We start from the raw sequence: 19,760 nt of genomic DNA, 5'->3' as shown, positions 1-19,760 counted from the left end.
CTCCATAGCTCCATAGCACCAGAGCTCCATACTTCCATAGCTCCAGGGCTCCATAGTTCCAGGGCTCCATAGCTCCATACCTCCAGAGCTCCATAGCTCCATACTTCCAGAGCTCCATAGCTCCATAGCACCAGAGCTCCATAGCTCCATAGCACCAGAGCTCCATAGCTCCATAGCACCAGAGCTCCATAGCTCCATAGCACCAGAGCTCCATAGCTCCATAGCTCCAGGGCTCCATAGCTCCATAGCTCCAGGGCTCCATAGCTCCATAGCTCCAGGGCTCCATAGCTCCATAGCTCCATACCTCCAGAGCTCCATACCTCCAGAGCTCCATACCTCCATAGCACCAGAGCTCCATAGCTCCAGGGCTCCAGGGCTCCATAGCTCCATACCTCCAGAGCTCCATAGCTCCATACTTCCAGAGCTCCATAGCTCCATAGCTCCATACTTCCATAGCTCCATAGCTCCATACTTCCATAGCACCTGAGCTCCATACCTCCAGAGCTCCATAGCTCCAGCCTGGGTGGCTGGTGGCTCCATAGCTCCATACTTCCATAGCTCTAAGTCAGAGAGTTGGCGAAAATTGCACTAAGTGCGAAAGCCCATTCATTTACAACGGCGTGTCCGCCAGGCGGCGACATTTCCCCGTTACCGGTGGCTGCGCGGCGGGTGAGTGACAGAGCTTATCCGAGCGGCTGGAACTCTGCGCCGGCGTGGTCGAGCGTGAGGCCTCGGCCCTTTGGCTGCCTGGTACCTAAAACACTTCCATTGATCCAGCCACGGAGGGTGCTGGCTGGTGGCTCCATACCTCCATAGCTCCATAGCACCAGAGCTCCATAGCTCCATAGCACCAGAGCTCCATGGCTTCAGAGCTCCATAGCACCATAGCTCCATACCTCCAGAGCTCCAGGGCTCCATAGCTCCATACCTCCAGAGCTCCATACCTCCAGAGCTCCATACCTCCAGAGCTCCATAGCACCAGAGCTCCATAGCACCAGAGCTCCATGGCTTCAGAGCTCCATAGCACCATAGCTCCATACCTCCAGAGCTCCAGGGCTCCATAGCTCCATACCTCCAGAGCTCCATACCTCCAGAGCTCCATACCTCCAGAGCTCCATAGCACCAGAGCTCCATGGCTTCAGAGCTCCATAGCACCATAGCTCCATACCTCCAGAGCTCCAGGGCTCCATAGCTCCATACCTCCAGAGCTCCATACCTCCAGAGCTCCATACCTCCAGAGCTCCAGAGCTCCATAGCACCAGAGCTCCATGGCTTCAGAGCTCCATAGCACCATAGCTCCATACCTCCAGAGCTCCAGGGCTCCATAGCTCCATACCTCCAGAGCTCCATACCTCCAGAGCTCCAGAGCTCCATAGCACCAGAGCTCCATGGCTTCAGAGCTCCATAGCACCATAGCTCCATACCTCCAGAGCTCCAGGGCTCCATAGCTCCATACCTCCAGAGCTCCATACCTCCAGAGCTCCATACCTCCAGAGCTCCATAGCTCCATAGCACCAGAGCTCCATAGCACCAGAGCTCCATAGCACCAGAGCTCCATAGCTCCATAGCACCAGAGCTCCATAGCTCCATAGCACCAGAGCTCCATAGCTCCATAGCACCAGAGCTCCATACTTCCAGAGCTCCATAGCTCCATAGCTTCATAGCACCAGAGCTCCATAGCTCCATAGCACCAGAGATCCATGGCTTCAGAGCTCCATAGCACCATAGCTCCATACCTCCAGAGCTCCAGGGCTCCATAGCTCCATACCTCCAGAGCTCCATACCTCCAGAGCTCCATAGCACCAGAGCTCCATAGCTACATAGCACCAGAGCTCCATAGCACCAGAGCTCCATAGCACCAGAGCTCCATAGCTCCATAGCACCAGAGCTCCATAGCTCCATAGCACCAGAGCTCCATACTTCCAGAGCTCCATAGCTCCATAGCTCCATAGCACCAGAGTTCCATAGCTCCATAGCACCAGAGCTCCATAGCTCCATAGCACCAGAGCTCCATACTTCCATAGCTCCATAGCTCCATACCTCCAGAGCTCCATAGCTCCATAGCTCCATACCTCCAGAGCTCCATAGCTCCAGAGCTCCATAGCTCCATAGCTCCATAGCACCAGAGCTCCATAGCTCCATAGCACCAGAGCTCCATACTTCCATAGCTCCAGGGCTCCATAGCTCCAGGGCTCCATACCTCCAGAGCTCCATAGCTCCATACTTCCAGAGCTCCATAGCTCCATACTTCCATAGCTCCATACTTCCATACCTCCATAGCTCCATACTTCCATAGCACCAGAGCTCCATACTTCCATAGCACCAGAGCTCCATACCTCCAGAGCTCCAGAGCTCCAGCCTGGGTGGCTGGTGGCTCCATAGCTCCATACTTCCATAGCTCTAAGTCAGAGAGTTGGCGAAAATTGCACTAAGTGCGAAAGCCCATTCATTTACAACGGCGTGTCCACAAGGCGGCGACATTTCCCCGTTACCGGTGGCTGCGCGGCGGGTGAGTGACAGAGCTTATCCGAGCGGCTGGAACTCTGCGCCGGCGTGGTCGAGCGTGAGGCCTCGGCCCTTTGGCTGCCTGGTACCTAAAACACTTCCATTGATCCAGCCACGGAGGGTGCTGGCTGGTGGCTCCATACCTCCATAGCTCCATAGCACCAGAGCTCCATAGCTCCATAGCACCAGAGCTCCATGGCTTCAGAGCTCCATAGCACCATAGCTCCATACCTCCAGAGCTCCAGGGCTCCATAGCTCCATACCTCCAGAGCTCCATACCTCCAGAGCTCCATACCTCCAGAGCTCCATAGCACCAGAGCTCCATGGCTTCAGAGCTCCATAGCACCATAGCTCCATACCTCCAGAGCTCCAGGGCTCCATAGCTCCATACCTCCAGAGCTCCATACCTCCAGAGCTCCATACCTCCAGAGCTCCATAGCACCAGAGCTCCATGGCTTCAGAGCTCCATAGCACCATAGCTCCATACCTCCAGAGCTCCAGGGCTCCATAGCTCCATACCTCCAGAGCTCCATACCTCCAGAGCTCCATACCTCCAGAGCTCCATAGCACCAGAGCTCCATGGCTTCAGAGCTCCATAGCACCATAGCTCCATACCTCCAGAGCTCCAGGGCTCCATAGCTCCATACCTCCAGAGCTCCATACCTCCAGAGCTCCATACCTCCAGAGCTCCAGAGCTCCATAGCACCAGAGCTCCATGGCTTCAGAGCTCCATAGCACCATAGCTCCATACCTCCAGAGCTCCAGGGCTCCATAGCTCCATACCTCCAGAGCTCCATACCTCCAGAGCTCCAGAGCTCCATAGCACCAGAGCTCCATGGCTTCAGAGCTCCATAGCACCATAGCTCCATACCTCCAGAGCTCCAGGGCTCCATAGCTCCATACCTCCAGAGCTCCATACCTCCAGAGCTCCAGAGCTCCATAGCACCAGAGCTCCATGGCTTCAGAGCTCCATAGCACCATAGCTCCATACCTCCAGAGCTCCAGGGCTCCAAAGCTCCATACCTCCAGAGCTCCATACCTCCAGAGCTCCATACCTCCAGAGCTCCATAGCTCCATAGCACCAGAGCTCCATAGCTCCATAGCACCAGAGCTCCATAGCACCAGAGCTCCATAGCTCCATAGCACCAGAGCTCCATAGCTCCATAGCACCAGAGCTCCATAGCTCCATAGCACCAGAGCTCCATACTTCCAGAGCTCCATAGCTCCATAGCTCCATAGCACCAGAGCTCCATAGCTCCATAGCACCAGAGCTCCATAGCTCCATAGCACCAGAGCTCCATACTTCCATAGCTCCATAGCTCCATACCTCCAGAGCTCCATAGCTCCATAGCTCCATACCTCCAGAGCTCCATAGCTCCAGAGCTCCATAGCTCCATAGCACCAGAGCTCCATAGCTCCATAGCACCAGAGCTCCATACTTTCATAGCTCCAGGGCTCCATAGCTCCAGGGCTCCATAGCTCCATACCTCCAGAGCTCCATAGCTCCATACTTCCAGAGCTCCATAGCTCCATAGCACCAGAGCTCCATAGCTCCATAGCACCAGAGCTCCATAGCTCCATAGCACCAGAGCTCCATAGCTCCTTAGCACCAGAGCTCCATAGCTCCATAGCTCCAGGGCTCCATAGCTCCATAGCTCCAGGGCTCCATAGCTCCATAGCTCCAGGGCTCCATAGCTCCATAGCTCCATACCTCCAGAGCTCCATACCTCCAGAGCTCCATACCTCCATAGCACCAGAGCTCCATAGCTCCATAGCTCCATACCTCCAGAGCTCCATACCTCCAGAGCTCCATAGCTCCATACTTCCAGAGCTCCATAGCTCCATAGCTCCATACTTCCATAGCTCCATAGCTCCATACTTCCATAGCACCTGAGCTCCATACCTCCAGAGCTCCATAGCTCCAGCCTGGGTGGCTGGTGGCTCCATAGCTCCATACTTCCATAGCTCTAAGTCAGAGAGTTGGCGAAAATTGCACTAAGTGCGAAAGCCCATTCATTTACAACGGCGTGTCCGCCAGGCGGCGACATTTCCCCGTTACCGGTGGCTGCGCGGCGGGTGAGTGACAGAGCTTATCCGAGCGGCTGGAACTCTGCGCCGGCGTGGTCGAGCGTGAGGCCTCGGCCCTTTGGCTGCCTGGTACCTAAAACACTTCCATTGATCCAGCCACGGAGGGTGCTGGCTGGTGGCTCCATACCTCCATAGCTCCATAGCACCAGAGCTCCATAGCTCCATAGCACCAGAGCTCCATGGCTTCAGAGCTCCATAGCACCATAGCTCCATACCTCCAGAGCTCCAGGGCTCCATAGCTCCATACCTCCAGAGCTCCATACCTCCAGAGCTCCATACCTCCAGAGCTCCATAGCACCAGAGCTCCATGGCTTCAGAGCTCCATAGCACCATAGCTCCATACCTCCAGAGCTCCAGGGCTCCATAGCTCCATACCTCCAGAGCTCCATACCTCCAGAGCTCCATACCTCCAGAGCTCCATAGCACCAGAGCTCCATGGCTTCAGAGCTCCATAGCACCATAGCTCCATACCTCCAGAGCTCCAGGGCTCCATAGCTCCATACCTCCAGAGCTCCATACCTCCAGAGCTCCATACCTCCAGAGCTCCAGAGCTCCATAGCACCAGAGCTCCATGGCTTCAGAGCTCCATAGCACCATAGCTCCATACCTCCAGAGCTCCAGGGCTCCATAGCTCCATACCTCCAGAGCTCCATACCTCCAGAGCTCCAGAGCTCCATAGCACCAGAGCTCCATGGCTTCAGAGCTCCATAGCACCATAGCTCCATACCTCCAGAGCTCCAGGGCTCCATAGCTCCATAGCTCCATACCTCCAGAGCTCCATACCTCCAGAGCTCCATACCTCCAGAGCTCCATAGCTCCATAGCACCAGAGCTCCATAGCTCCATAGCACCAGAGCTCCATAGCACCAGAGCTCCATAGCACCAGAGCTCCATAGCTCCATAGCACCAGAGCTCCATAGCTCCATAGCACCAGAGCTCCATAGCTCCATAGCACCAGAGCTCCATACTTCCAGAGCTCCATAGCTCCATAGCTCCATAGCACCAGAGCTCCATAGCTCCATAGCACCAGAGCTCCATGGCTTCAGAGCTCCATAGCACCATAGCTCCATACCTCCAGAGCTCCAGGGCTCCATAGCTCCATACCTCCAGAGCTCCATACCTCCAGAGCTCCATACCTCCAGAGCTCCATAGCACCAGAGCTCCATAGCTCCATAGCACCAGAGCTCCATAGCACCAGAGCTCCATAGCACCAGAGCTCCATAGCTCCATAGCACCAGAGCTCCGTAGCTCCATAGCACCAGAGCTCCATACTTCCAGAGCTCCATAGCTCCATAGCTCCATAGCACCAGAGCTCCATAGCTCCATAGCACCAGAGCTCCATAGCTCCATAGCACCAGAGCTCCATACTTCCATAGCTCCATAGCTCCATACCTCCAGAGCTCCATAGCTCCATAGCTCCATACCTCCAGAGCTCCATAGCTCCAGAGCTCCATAGCTCCATAGCTCCATAGCACCAGAGCTCCATAGCTCCATAGCACCAGAGCTCCATACTTCCATAGCTCCAGGGCTCCATAGCTCCAGGGCTCCATACCTCCAGAGCTCCATAGCTCCATACTTCCAGAGCTCCATAGCTCCATACTTCCATAGCTCCATACTTCCATACCTCCATAGCTCCATACTTCCATAGCACCAGAGCTCCATACTTCCATAGCACCTGAGCTCCATACCTCCAGAGCTCCATAGCTCCAGCCTGGGTGGCTGGTGGCTCCATAGCTCCATACTTCCATAGCTCTAAGTCAGAGAGTTGGCGAAAATTGCACTAAGTGCGAAAGCCCATTCATTTACAACGGCGTGTCCGCCAGGCGGCGACATTTCCCCGTTACCGGTGGCTGCGCGGCGGGTGAGTGACAGAGCTTATCCGAGCGGCTGGAACTCTGCGCCGGCGTGGTCGAGCGTGAGGCCTCGGCCCTTTGGCTGCCTGGTACCTAAAACACTTCCATTGATCCAGCCACGGAGGGTGCTGGCTGGTGGCTCCATACCTCCATAGCTCCATAGCACCAGAGCTCCATAGCTCCATAGCACCAGAGCTCCATGGCTTCAGAGCTCCATAGCACCATAGCTCCATACCTCCAGAGCTCCAGGGCTCCATAGCTCCATACCTCCAGAGCTCCATACCTCCAGAGCTCCATACCTCCAGAGCTCCATAGCACCAGAGCTCCATGGCTTCAGAGCTCCATAGCACCATAGCTCCATACCTCCAGAGCTCCAGGGCTCCATAGCTCCATACCTCCAGAGCTCCATACCTCCAGAGCTCCATACCTCCAGAGCTCCAGAGCTCCATATCACCAGAGCTCCATGGCTTCAGAGCTCCATAGCACCATAGCTCCATACCTCCAGAGCTCCAGGGCTCCATAGCTCCATACCTCCAGAGCTCCATACCTCCAGAGCTCCAGAGCTCCATAGCACCAGAGCTCCATGGCTTCAGAGCTCCATAGCACCATAGCTCCATACCTCCAGAGCTCCAGGGCTCCATAGCTCCATACCTCCAGAGCTCCATACCTCCAGAGCTCCAGAGCTCCATAGCACCAGAGCTCCATGGCTTCAGAGCTCCATAGCACCATAGCTCCATACCTCCAGAGCTCCAGGGTTTCAAAGCTCCATACCTCCAGAGCTCCATACCTCCAGAGCTCCATACCTCCAGAGCTCCATAGCTCCATAGCACCAGAGCTCCATAGCTCCATAGCACCAGAGCTCCATAGCACCAGAGCTCCATAGCACCAGAGCTCCATAGCTCCATAGCACCAGAGCTCCATAGCTCCATAGCACCAGAGCTCCATAGCTCCATAGCACCAGAGCTCCATACTTCCAGAGCTCCATAGCTCCATAGCTCCATAGCACCAGAGCTCCATAGCTCCATAGCACCAGAGCTCCATAGCTCCATAGCACCAGAGCTCCATACTTCCATAGCTCCATAGCTCCATACCTCCAGAGCTCCATAGCTCCATAGCTCCATACCTCCAGAGCTCCATAGCTCCAGAGCTCCATAGCTCCATAGCACCAGAGCTCCATAGCTCCATAGCACCAGAGCTCCATACTTCCATAGCTCCAGGGCTCCATAGCTCCAGGGCTCCATAGCTCCATACCTCCAGAGCTCCATAGCTCCATACTTCCAGAGCTCCATAGCTCCATAGCACCAGAGCTCCATAGCTCCATAGCACCAGAGCTCCATAGCTCCATAGCACCAGAGCTCCATAGCTCCATAGCACCAGAGCTCCATAGCTCCATAGCTCCAGGGCTCCATAGCTCCATAGCTCCAGGGCTCCATAGCTCCATAGCTCCAGGGCTCCATAGCTCCATAGCTCCATACCTCCAGAGCTCCATACCTCCAGAGCTCCATACCTCCATAGCACCAGAGCTCCATAGCTCCAGGGCTCCAGGGCTCCATAGCTCCATACCTCCAGAGCTCCATAGCTCCATACTTCCAGAGCTCCATAGCTCCATAGCTCCATACTTCCATAGCTCCATAGCTCCATACTTCCATAGCACCTGAGCTCCATACCTCCAGAGCTCCATAGCTCCAGCCTGGGTGGCTGGTGGCTCCATAGCTCCATACTTCCATAGCTCTAAGTCAGAGAGTTGGCGAAAATTGCACTAAGTGCGAAAGCCCATTCATTTACAACGGCGTGTCCGCCAGGCGGCGACATTTCCCCGTTACCGGTGGCTGCGCGGCGGGTGAGTGACAGAGCTTATCCGAGCGGCTGGAACTCTGCGCCGGCGTGGTCGAGCGTGAGGCCTCGGCCCTTTGGCTGCCTGGTACCTAAAACACTTCCATTGATCCAGCCACGGAGGGTGCTGGCTGGTGGCTCCATACCTCCATAGCTCCATAGCACCAAAGCTCCATAGCTCCATAGCACCAGAGCTCCATGGCTTCAGAGCTCCATAGCACCATAGCTCCATACCTCCAGAGCTCCAGGGCTCCATAGCTCCATACCTCCAGAGCTCCATACCTCCAGAGCTCCATACCTCCAGAGCTCCATAGCACCAGAGCTCCATGGCTTCAGAGCTCCATAGCACCATAGCTCCATACCTCCAGAGCTCCAGGGCTCCATAGCTCCATACCTCCAGAGCTCCATACCTCCAGAGCTCCATACCTCCAGAGCTCCATAGCACCAGAGCTCCATGGCTTCAGAGCTCCATAGCACCATAGCTCCATACCTCCAGAGCTCCAGGGCTCCATAGCTCCATACCTCCAGAGCTCCATACCTCCAGAGCTCCATACCTCCAGAGCTCCATAGCACCAGAGCTCCATGGCTTCAGAGCTCCATAGCACCATAGCTCCATACCTCCAGAGCTCCAGGGCTCCATAGCTCCATACCTCCAGAGCTCCATACCTCCAGAGCTCCATACCTCCAGAGCTCCAGAGCTCCATAGCACCAGAGCTCCATGGCTTCAGAGCTCCATAGCACCATAGCTCCATACCTCCAGAGCTCCAGGGCTCCATAGCTCCATACCTCCAGAGCTCCATACCTCCAGAGCTCCAGAGCTCCATAGCACCAGAGCTCCATGGCTTCAGAGCTCCATAGCACCATAGCTCCATACCTCCAGAGCTCCAGGGCTCCATAGCTCCATACCTCCAGAGCTCCATACCTCCAGAGCTCCAGAGCTCCATAGCACCAGAGCTCCATGGCTTCAGAGCTCCATAGCACCATAGCTCCATACCTCCAGAGCTCCAGGGCTCCAAAGCTCCATACCTCCAGAGCTCCATACCTCCAGAGCTCCATACCTCCAGAGCTCCATAGCTCCATAGCACCAGAGCTCCATAGCTCCATAGCACCAGAGCTCCATAGCACCAGAGCTCCATAGCTCCATAGCACCAGAGCTCCATAGCTCCATAGCACCAGAGCTCCATAGCTCCATAGCACCAGAGCTCCATACTTCCATAGCTCCATAGCTCCATAGCTCCATAGCACCAGAGCTCCATAGCTCCATAGCACCAGAGCTCCATAGCTCCATAGCACCAGAGCTCCATACTTCCATAGCTCCATAGCTCCATACCTCCAGAGCTCCATAGCTCCATAGCTCCATACCTCCAGAGCTCCATAGCTCCATAGCTCCATAGCACCAGAGCTCCATAGCTCCATAGCACCAGAGCTCCATACTTCCATAGCTCCAGGGCTCCATAGTTCCAGGGCTCCATAGCTCCATACCTCCAGAGCTCCATAGCTCCATACTTCCAGAGCTCCATAGCTCCATAGCACCAGAGCTCCATAGCTCCATAGCACCAGAGCTCCATAGCTCCATAGCACCAGAGCTCCATAGCTCCATAGCACCAGAGCTCCATAGCTCCATAGCTCCAGGGCTCCATAGCTCCATAGCTCCAGGGCTCCATAGCTCCATAGCTCCAGGGCTCCATAGCTCCATAGCTCCATACCTCCAGAGCTCCATACCTCCAGAGCTCCATACCTCCATAGCACCAGAGCTCCATAGCTCCAGGGCTCCAGGGCTCCATAGCTCCATACCTCCAGAGCTCCATAGCTCCATACTTCCAGAGCTCCATAGCTCCATAGCTCCATACTTCCATAGCTCCATAGCTCCATACTTCCATAGCACCTGAGCTCCATACCTCCAGAGCTCCATAGCTCCAGCCTGGGTGGCTGGTGGCTCCATAGCTCCATACTTCCATAGCTCTAAGTCAGAGAGTTGGCGAAAATTGCACTAAGTGCGAAAGCCCATTCATTTACAACGGCGTGTCCGCCAGGCGGCGACATTTCCCCGTTACCGGTGGCTGCGCGGCGGGTGAGTGACAGAGCTTATCCGAGCGGCTGGAACTCTGCGCCGGCGTGGTCGAGCGTGAGGCCTCGGCCCTTTGGCTGCCTGGTACCTAAAACACTTCCATTGATCCAGCCACGGAGGGTGCTGGCTGGTGGCTCCATACCTCCATAGCTCCATAGCACCAGAGCTCCATAGCTCCATAGCACCAGAGCTCCATGGCTTCAGAGCTCCATAGCACCATAGCTCCATACCTCCAGAGCTCCAGGGCTCCATAGCTCCATACCTCCAGAGCTCCATACCTCCAGAGCTCCATACCTCCAGAGCTCCATAGCACCAGAGCTCCATAGCACCAGAGCTCCATGGCTTCAGAGCTCCATAGCACCATAGCTCCATACCTCCAGAGCTCCAGGGCTCCATAGCTCCATACCTCCAGAGCTCCATACCTCCAGAGCTCCATACCTCCAGAGCTCCATAGCACCAGAGCTCCATGGCTTCAGAGCTCCATAGCACCATAGCTCCATACCTCCAGAGCTCCAGGGCTCCATAGCTCCATACCTCCAGAGCTCCATACCTCCAGAGCTCCATACCTCCAGAGCTCCAGAGCTCCATAGCACCAGAGCTCCATGGCTTCAGAGCTCCATAGCACCATAGCTCCATACCTCCAGAGCTCCAGGGCTCCATAGCTCCATACCTCCAGAGCTCCATACCTCCAGAGCTCCAGAGCTCCATAGCACCAGAGCTCCATGGCTTCAGAGCTCCATAGCACCATAGCTCCATACCTCCAGAGCTCCAGGGCTCCATAGCTCCATACCTCCAGAGCTCCATACCTCCAGAGCTCCATACCTCCAGAGCTCCATAGCTCCATAGCACCAGAGCTCCATAGCACCAGAGCTCCATAGCACCAGAGCTCCATAGCTCCATAGCACCAGAGCTCCATAGCTCCATAGCACCAGAGCTCCATAGCTCCATAGCACCAGAGCTCCATACTTCCAGAGCTCCATAGCTCCATAGCTCCATAGCACCAGAGCTCCATAGCTCCATAGCACCAGAGATCCATGGCTTCAGAGCTCCATAGCACCATAGCTCCATACCTCCAGAGCTCCAGGGCTCCATAGCTCCATACCTCCAGAGCTCCATACCTCCAGAGCTCCATAGCACCAGAGCTCCATAGCTACATAGCACCAGAGCTCCATAGCACCAGAGCTCCATAGCACCAGAGCTCCATAGCTCCATAGCACCAGAGCTCCATAGCTCCATAGCACCAGAGCTCCATACTTCCAGAGCTCCATAGCTCCATAGCTCCATAGCACCAGAGTTCCATAGCTCCATAGCACCAGAGCTCCATAGCTCCATAGCACCAGAGCTCCATACTTCCATAGCTCCATAGCTCCATACCTCCAGAGCTCCATAGCTCCATAGCTCCATACCTCCAGAGCTCCATAGCTCCAGAGCTCCATAGCTCCATAGCTCCATAGCACCAGAGCTCCATAGCTCCATAGCACCAGAGCTCCATACTTCCATAGCTCCAGGGCTCCATAGCTCCAGGGCTCCATACCTCCAGAGCTCCATAGCTCCATACTTCCAGAGCTCCATAGCTCCATACTTCCATAGCTCCATACTTCCATACCTCCATAGCTCCATACTTCCATAGCACCAGAGCTCCATACTTCCATAGCACCAGAGCTCCATACCTCCAGAGCTCCAGAGCTCCAGCCTGGGTGGCTGGTGGCTCCATAGCTCCATACTTCCATAGCTCTAAGTCAGAGAGTTGGCGAAAATTGCACTAAGTGCGAAAGCCCATTCATTTACAACGGCGTGTCCACAAGGCGGCGACATTTCCCCGTTACCGGTGGCTGCGCGGCGGGTGAGTGACAGAGCTTATCCGAGCGGCTGGAACTCTGCGCCGGCGTGGTCGAGCGTGAGGCCTCGGCCCTTTGGCTGCCTGGTACCTAAAACACTTCCATTGATCCAGCCACGGAGGGTGCTGGCTGGTGGCTCCATACCTCCATAGCTCCATAGCACCAGAGCTCCATAGCTCCATAGCACCAGAGCTCCATGGCTTCAGAGCTCCATAGCACCATAGCTCCATACCTCCAGAGCTCCAGGGCTCCATAGCTCCATACCTCCAGAGCTCCATACCTCCAGAGCTCCATACCTCCAGAGCTCCATAGCACCAGAGCTCCATGGCTTCAGAGCTCCATAGCACCATAGCTCCATACCTCCAGAGCTCCAGGGCTCCATAGCTCCATACCTCCAGAGCTCCATACCTCCAGAGCTCCATACCTCCAGAGCTCCATAGCACCAGAGCTCCATGGCTTCAGAGCTCCATAGCACCATAGCTCCATACCTCCAGAGCTCCAGGGCTCCATAGCTCCATACCTCCAGAGCTCCATACCTCCAGAGCTCCATACCTCCAGAGCTCCATAGCACCAGAGCTCCATGGCTTCAGAGCTCCATAGCACCATAGCTCCATACCTCCAGAGCTCCAGGGCTCCATAGCTCCATACCTCCAGAGCTCCATACCTCCAGAGCTCCAGAGCTCCATAGCACCAGAGCTCCATGGCTTCAGAGCTCCATAGCACCATAGCTCCATACCTCCAGAGCTCCAGGGCTCCATAGCTCCATACCTCCAGAGCTCCATACTTCCAGAGCTCCAGAGCTCCATAGCACCAGAGCTCCATGGCTTCAGAGCTCCATAGCACCATAGCTCCATACCTCCAGAGCTCCAGGGCTCCATAGCTCCATACCTCCAGAGCTCCATACCTCCAGAGCTCCAGAGCTCCATACCTCCATAGCTCCATAGCTCCATACTTCCATAGCTCCATAGCTCCAGAGCTCCATAGCTCCATACTTCCATAGCTCCATAGCTCCATACTTCCATAGCTCCATAGCTCCATAGCTCCAGGCACGGAGGGTGCTGGAGCTCCACACTTCCATAGGCACGGAGGGTGCTGGAGCTCCACACTTCCATAGGCACGGAGGGTGCTGGAGCTCCACACTTCCATAGGCACGGAGGGTGCTGGAGCTCCACACTTCCATAGGCACGGAGGGTGCTGGAGCTCCACACTTCCATAGGCAGGGAGGGTGCTGGAGCTCCACACTTCCATATGCACGGAGGGTGCTGGAGCTCCACACTTCCATAGGCACGGAGGGTGCTGGAGCTCCACACTTCCATAGGCAGGGAGGGTGCTGGAGCTCCACACTTCCATAGGCAGGGAGGGTGCTGGAGCTCCACACTTCCATAGGCAGGGAGGGTGCTGGAGCTCCACACTTCCATAGGCAGGGAGGGTGCTGGAGCTCCACACTTCCATAGGCAGGGAGGGTGCTGGAGCTCCACACTTCCATAGGCAGGGAGGGTGCTGGAGCTCCACACTTCCATAGGCAGGGAGGGTGCTGGAGCTCCACACTTCCATAGGCAGGGAGGGTGCTGGAGCTCCACACTTCCATAGGCAGGGAGGGTGCTGGAGCTCCACACTTCCATAGGCAGGGAGGGTGCTGGAGCTCCACACTTCCATAGGCAGGGAGGGTGCTGGAGCTCCACACTTCCATAGGCAGGGAGGGTGCTGGAGCTCCACACTTCCATAGGCAGGGAGGGTGCTGGAGCTCCACACTTCCATAGGCACGGAGGGTGCTGGAGCTCCACACTTCCATAGGCAGGGAGGGTGCTGGAGCTCCACACTTCCATAGGCAGGGAGGGTGCTGGAGCTCCACACTTCCATAGGCACGGAGGGTGCTGGAGCTCCACACTTCCATAGCTCCAGGCACGGATGGTGCTGGCACATCCACACTTCCAGCCACGGAGCATGCTGGCACTTCCACCTTGCTTGCTAAGTCGGCGTGATCTTGCCCAAAAAGTCCATCCCGAGCTCCAGCTGGAAGTGTAAAAAGAACCGGGCTGGATAAAAAAAAGAACCGGGCTGGATAAAAAAAGAAGCGGGCGACCCGTTAAAATTGCTTAGCCGAGGTCCTGGAAGCCTAACACGGCGTGATCTTGTGCAAAAAGCCGCTCCCGAGCTCCAGCTGGAAGTGTAAAAAGAACCGGGCTGGATAAAAAAAGAACCGGGCTGGATAAAAAAAAGAACCGGGCGGCCCGTTAAAATTGCTTAGCCGAGGTCCTGGAAGCCTAACACGGCGTGATCTTGTGCAAAAAGCCGCTCCCGAGCTCCAGCTGGAAGTGTAAAAAGAACCGGGCTGGATAAAAAAAAGAACCGGGCGGCCCGTTAAAATTGCTTAGCCGAGGTCCTGGAAGCCTAACACGGCGTGATCTTGTGCAAAAAGCCGCTCCCGAGCTCCAGCTGGAAGTGTAAAAAGAACCGGGCTGGATAAAAAAAAGAACCGGGCGGCCCGTTAAAATTGCTTAGCCGAGGTCCTGGAAGCCTAACACGGCGTGATCTTGTGCAAAAAGCCGCTCCCGAGCTCCAGCTGGAAGTGTAAAAAGAACCGGGCTGGATAAAAAAAAGAACCGGGCGGCCCGTTAAAATTGCTTAGCCGAGGTCCTGGAAGCCTAACCCGGCGTGATCTTGTGCAAATAGCCGCTGCCGAGCTCCAGCTGGAAGTGTGAAAAGAACCGGGCTGGATAAAAAAAAGAACCGGGCTGGATCAAAAAAGAACCGGGCGACCCGTTAAAATTGCTTAGCTGAGGTCCTGGAAGCCTAACACGGCGTGATCTTGTGCAAAAAGCCGCTCCCGAGCTCCAGCTGGAAGTGTAAAAAGAACCGGGCTGGATAAAAAAAGAACCGGGCTGGATAAAAAAAAGAACCGGGCGGCCCGTTAAAATTGCTTAGCCGAGGTCCTGGAAGCCTAACACGGCGTGATCTTGTGCAAAAAGCCGCTCCCGAGCTCCAGCTGGAAGTGTAAAAAGAACCGGGCTGGATAAAAAAAAGAACCGGGCGGCCCGTTAAAATTGCTTAGCCGAGGTCCTGGAAGCCTAACCCGGCGTGATCTTGTGCAAATAGCCGCTGCCGAGCTCCAGCTGGAAGTGTGAAAAGAACCGGGCTGGATAAAAAAAAGAACCGGGCTGGATCAAAAAAGAACCGGGCGACCCGTTAAAATTGCTTAGCCGAGGTCCTGGAAGCCTAACACGGCGTGATCTTGTGCAAAAAGCCGCTTTCGAGCTCCAGCTGGAAGTGTAAAAAGAACCGGGCTGGATAAAAAAAGAACCGGGCTGGATCAAAAAAAGAACCGGGCGACCCGTTAAAATTGCTTAGCCGAGGTCCTGGAAGCCTAACCCGGCGTGATCTTGTGCAAAAAGCCGCTCCCGAGCTCCAGCTGGAAGTGTAAAAAAAACCGGGCTGGATAAAAAAAAGAACCGGGCGGCCCGTTAAAATTGCTTAGCCGAGGTCCTGGAAGCCTAACCCGGCGTGATCTTGTGCAAAAAGCCGCTCCCGAGCTCCAGCTGGAAGTGTAAAAAGAACCGGGCTGGATAAAAAAAAAGAACCGGGCTGGATCAAAAAAGAACCGGGCGACCCGTTAAAATTGCTTAGCCGAGGTCCTGGAAGCCTAACCCGGCGTGATCTTGTGCAAATAGCCGCTGCCGAGCTCCAGCTGGAAGTGTGAAAAGAACCGGGCTGGATAAAAAAAAGAACCGGGCTGGATCAAAAAAGAACCGGGCGACCCGTTAAAATTGCTTAGCCGAGGTCCTGGAAGCCTAACACGGCGTGATCTTGTGCAAAAAGCCGCTCCCGAGCTCCAGCTGGAAGTGTAAAAAGAACCGGGCTGGATAAAAAAAGAACCGGGCTGGATCAAAAAAGAACCGGGCGACCCGTTAAAATTGCTTAGCCGAGGTCCTGGAAGCCTAACCCGGCGTGATCTTGTGCAAAAAGCCGCTCCCGAGCTCCAGCTGGAAGTGTAAAAAGAACCAGGCTGGATAAAAAAAAGAACCGGGCTGGATCAAAAAAGAACCGGGCGGCCCGTTAAAATTGCTTAGCCGAGGTCCTGGAAGCCTAACACGGCGTGATCTTGTGCAAAAAGCCGCTCCCGAGCTCCAGCTGGAAGTGTAAAAAGAACCGGGCTGGATAAAAAAAGAACCGGGCTGGATCAAAAAAGAACCGGGCGACCCGTTAAAATTGCTTAGCCGAGGTCCTGGAAGCCTAACACGGCGTGATCTTGCCCGAAAGTCGGCCTCTATACTTCCATTTTAGGTACCAGGCGCTCATAGTGTGTTGGTCCCACTAGTCAGTGTACTGGTCCCACTCGCTAGTGTACTGGTCCCCCTAGTCAGTGTACTCATCCAGTTACCCCCCGTTTTCCAAAACACAATCGGCACGTATAAGGGGGGGACTCCTGAGAGAGATGAGGTATATGCCAGCGCAACACCAATCCGCTCCGCGCTGGTTCCCATGTCGGCTGCGGATGAATAAAACCAGCCTGTCCCCCCTGGAGCTCACGAGACACGGAATTTTTTCTAAGTGCCAACGGCTCTTCCGAGCAAACGTGTCCGCTCCGGCTGGTTCCCCCGTCGGCCTCGAATGACGAAAAATGCCGGTCTCCGCCCGGAGCTCATGACAAACGAAAAATTTTCTAAGTGCCAACGGCACTTGCGAGCGAATGTGTCCGCTCGGCGCTGGTTCCCGGGTCGAACCCGGAAGACGAAAAACGCCAGTCTCCGCCCGGAGCTCATGACAAACGAAAAATTTTCTAAGTGCCAACGGCACTTGCGAGCGAATGTGTCCGCTCGGCGCTGGTTCCCGGGTCGAACCCGGAAGACGAAAAACGCCGGTCCTCGCCCGGAGCTCATGACAAACGAAAAATTTTCTAAGTGCCAACGGCACTTGCGAGCGAATGTGTCCGCTCGGCGCTGGTTCCCGGGTCGAACCCGGAAGACGAAAAACGCCGGTCTCCGCCCGGAGCTCATGACAAACGAAAAATTTTCCAAGTGCCAACGGCACTTGCGAGCGAATGTGTCCGCTCGGCGCTGGTTCCCGGGTCGAACCCGGAAGACGAAAAACGCCGGTCCTCGCCCGGAGCTCATGACAAACGAAAAATTTTCTAAGTGCCAACGGCACTTGCGAGCGAATGTGTCCGCTCGGCGCTGGTTCCCGGGTCGGACCCGGAAGACGAAAAACGCCGGTCTCCGCCCGGAGCTCATGACAAACGAAAAATTTTCTAAGTGCCAACGGCACTTGCGAGCGAATGTGTCCGCTCGGCGCTGGTTCCCGGGTCGAACCCGGAAGACGAAAAACGCCGGTCCTCGCCCGGAGCTCATGACAAACGAAAAATTTTCTAAGTGCCAACGGCACTTGCGAGCGAATGTGTCCGCTCGGCGCTGGTTCCCGGGTCGGACCCGGAAGACGAAAAACGCCGGTCCTCGCCTGGAGGTCCCAGCAAAATCGGCGAAAAAACGACTAAGTGTCAACTTTCGAAAAAACGGCTAAGTGTCGACTTTCGAAAAAACGGCTAAGTGTCAACTTTCGAAAAAACGGCTAAGTGTCAACTTTCGAAAAAACGACTAAGTGTCGCCTCTCTGAAAAAACGGCAGAGTGCCCACGGCTCTGCGGGGCTTGTGAGTCCGCCCCGCGCCGGTTCGGCGGTCGGCCTCAAAAAGCGAAAAATCAGCCTCTCTCCCTGGAGCTCACCAAAAATTTGTCGAAATTTTTCTAAGTTCTCCTCGAGGTACCAGGGGGTGAGGTACCCGGGCTAAGATGCAGTACCTTTTTTGGTCTTCAGGTGCGCCAGAGTACAATGAAATGGTCCCAGTAGTCAGTGTACTCATCGACTTTCCCCCCGTTTTCCAAAGCACCTCGTTTACGAGTATGGAGGAGATGGTGCTGGTCTCCCCACGGCGTCGGACACGCCGTCCTCGACAGCACAAGGTCGGATAGAAGACCTGGAAAGCGCCGTGGCACGCGCTGGAGGTGGGCACTGTGGCGAAAAAACGACTAAGTGTCAACTTTCGAAAAAACGACTAAGTGTCAACTTTCGAAAAAACGGCTAAGTGTCAACTTTCGAAAAAACGACTAAGTGTCACCTCTCTGAAAAAATGGCAAAGTGTCGCCTCTCTGAAAATTTTCTAAGTGCCCACGGCTCTGCGGGCTCGTGCATCCGAGCCGCGCCGGTTCTGCAACCGGCCTAGAATGACGAAAAATAACGGTCTCCTCCTGGAGCTCACAGCCAATTGTGGCGAAAAAGTGGCAAAGTGCCCACGGCTCTGCGGGCTCGTGCATCCGACCCGCGCCGGTTCTGCAGCCGGCCTCGAATGACGAAAAATGACGGTCTCCTCCTGGAGCTCACAGCCAACTTGGCAAAAAGTTTCTAAGTGCCCACGGCCCTGCCGAGCTTTGGCGTCCGCCCAGCGCCGGTTCCGCAGTCGGCCTCGAATGACGAAAAATAACGGTCTCCTCCTGGAGCTCACAGCCAACTTGGCAAAAAGTTTCTAAGTGCCCACGGCCCTGCCGAGCTTTGGCGTCCGCCGAGCGCCGGTTCCGCAGTCGGCCTCGAATGACGAAAAATAACGGTCTCCTCCTGGAGCTCACAGCCAACTTGGCAAAAAGTTTCTAAGTGCCCACGGCCCTGCCGAGCTTTGGCGTCCGCCCAGCGCCGGTTCCGCAGTCGGCCTCGAATGACGAAAAATAACGGTCTCCTCCTGGAGCTCACAGCCAACTTGGCAAAAAGTTTCTAAGTGCCCACGGCCCTGCCGAGCTTTGGCGTCCGCCCAGCGCCGGTTCCGCAGTCGGCCTCGAATGACGAAAAATAACGGTCTCCTCCTGGAGCTCACAGCCAACTTGGCAAAAAGTTTCTAAGTGCCCACGGCCCTGCCGAGCTTTGGCGTCCGCCCAGCGCCGGTTCCGCAGTCGGCCTCGAATGACGAAAAATAACGGTCTCCTCCTGGAGCTCACAGCCAACTTGGCAAAAAGTTTCTAAGTGCCCACGGCCCTGCCGAGCTTTGGCGTCCGCCCAGCGCCGGTTCCGCAGTCGGCCTCGAATGACGAAAAATAACGGTCTCCTCCTGGAGCTCACAGCCAACTTGGCAAAAAGTTTCTAAGTGCCCACGGCCCTGCCGAGCTTTGGCGTCCGCCCAGCGCCGGTTCCGCAGTCGGCCTCGAATGACGAAAAATAACGGTCTCCTCCTGGAGCTCACAGCCAACTTGGCAAAAAGTTTCTAAGTGCCCACGGCCCTGCCGAGCTTTGGCGTCCGCCCAGCGCCGGTTCCGCAGTCGGCCTCGAATGACGAAAAATAACGGTCTCCTCCTGGAGCTCACAGCCAACTTGGCAAAAAGTTTCTAAGTGTCACATCTCTGAAAAAACGGCTAAGTGTCGACTTTCGAAAAAACGGCAAAGTGTCACATCTCTGAAAAAACGGCTAAGTGTCGACTTTCGAAAAAACGGCTAAGTGTCAACTTTCGAAAAAACGGCTAAGTGTCGCCTCTCTGAAAAAACGGCAAAGTGTCAACTTTCGAAAAAACGACAGAGTGTCGCCTCTCTGAAAAAACGACTAAG

This window comes from Syngnathus leptorhynchus, unplaced genomic scaffold (genome assembly GCF_054491065.1).
Source record: "Syngnathus leptorhynchus isolate UIUO unplaced genomic scaffold, UIUO_Slep HiC_scaffold_29, whole genome shotgun sequence".
Lineage (NCBI taxonomy): Eukaryota > Metazoa > Chordata > Actinopteri > Syngnathiformes > Syngnathidae > Syngnathus > Syngnathus leptorhynchus.
The sequence above is the reverse complement of the archived record's forward strand: the minus strand, read 5'-3'. Positions refer to the sequence as shown.